Consider the following 1,615-nt stretch of genomic DNA (forward strand, 5'->3'; position numbering starts at 1 on the left):
TTCAAATGGTGCGATCTTCGGTTCGGTTGGTGGTCTCCCTTCTGAAGATCCTAATTTGCATCTCTCTAACTTCATGGAACTTTGTGAAACTTTTAAGGTTAATGGAGTTAGCGATGATGCCATTCGACTGAGGTTGTTTCCATTCTCGCTCAGAGAACGAGCCAAGAGTTGGTTGAATTCTTTGCCACCTAATTCTATTGCTACATGGAATGATCTGGCAACAAAATTCTTGTCAAAGTTCTTTCCTCCAGCTAAGTCTGCAAAGCTAAGAGGAGAGATCAATAATTTCTGCCAACAAGATAATGAATCTCTCCATGAGGCTTGGGAGAGGTTTAAAGATCTGATCAGGAGGTGTCCTCATCATGGTATAGAGAAGTGGATGCTGGTTCACAACTTTTATAACGGGCTGGTTGGTAATACTAGAACTCTAATAGATGCAGCAGCGGGCGGAGCTTTTATGAGAAAAAGTGCTAATGAAGCGTATGATCTATTGGAGGAGATGGCTCTAAACAATCAGCAGTGGCCAACTGAAAGGAGTCAATCTAAGAAGGTAGCTGGTGTGTTAGAAGTTGATGCTATCACAAAGTTAACAGCTCAGGTTGAGGCATTGACTAAAATCATTGCAGGGCAAGCTAAGCAAGCCCAAATTGTTTGTGAGTTATGTGGAGGAAGTCATCACTTTTCGGAGTGTCAAGCAGATGTGGATGATTTGCCAATGGATGAAGCTAAAGCCATTGGGAATTTTTCACAGAACAACAACAACAACAATTATGGGTTCAACCAGAATAACAACCGAAGAAATAGTGGGTTCTATCAACAAAGAAATCGTAACCAACAAGCTTAATCAAAGCAACAAGCCTCGGTGGAAGTTCTAGTTTGCGTACAGATTTCTTGCTCCAATTCATGACTGAAACTAGATCTTCAATTAAAGACCTTCGTACTCGGATGGGCCGGTAGCAACTCGGTAGCAACCCGCCCTCGGAATTTGCCTAGCACAACCGAAGTTAATCCCAAAGAAAATTGCAAGGCAATTACCCACGAGGAGCGGTAAGAAGTATGATGGGCCCGAGTTACCACAACCAATTGAGGAAGACGAAGAAATAAATGCTCAACCAGTGCAAACACCAACACCAACAGCAGAGAAGGCTACTGACAGCCCAGCAGCACCACCACAGTCTCCACCAATTAGTATTGATCATCATGTAAAAATACCCTATCCTCAGAGGCTTAGAAAGTCAAGCTTAGACAAGCAGTTCACCAAGTTTCTAGAAGTCTTCAAAAGACTTCACATTAACATTCCTTTTGCTGAAGCTCTAGAGCAGATGCCAAGCTATGTGAAGTTTATGAAGGAAATTTTGTCAAAGAAGAGGAAGATGGAAGACTATGAGACGGTGGCTCTAACTCGAAGAGTGTAGCGCTATTCTACGTAAGAAACTCCCTCCAAAACTCGTAGATCCAGGAGTTTCACTATTCCTTGTACTATTGGTAAAATTGAAGGAATAAATGCACTATGTGATTTGGGAGCCAGTATACACTTAATGCCTTTGTCAGTGTTTAAAAGATTGCAGCTAGGTGAAGCAAAGCCAACTACCGTAACTCTTCAATTGGCGTATCG

At 42.2% G+C, this 1,615-nt stretch overlaps 1 non-coding gene across 1 annotated transcript; it reads right to left on the reverse strand.

The window, feature by feature from the left end:
- Positions 1-262: 262 nt before the first annotated feature.
- On the reverse strand, positions 263-369 carry LOC115711726 (small nucleolar RNA R71). Its single transcript, XR_004010605.2, has one exon. It is a non-coding gene; the product is annotated as a small nucleolar RNA R71 (small nucleolar RNA).
- Between the last annotated feature and the right edge of the window lie 1,246 nt (positions 370-1,615).

This window comes from Cannabis sativa, chromosome 2, assembly GCF_029168945.1.
Source record: "Cannabis sativa cultivar Pink pepper isolate KNU-18-1 chromosome 2, ASM2916894v1, whole genome shotgun sequence".
Taxonomy (NCBI): domain Eukaryota; kingdom Viridiplantae; phylum Streptophyta; class Magnoliopsida; order Rosales; family Cannabaceae; genus Cannabis; species Cannabis sativa.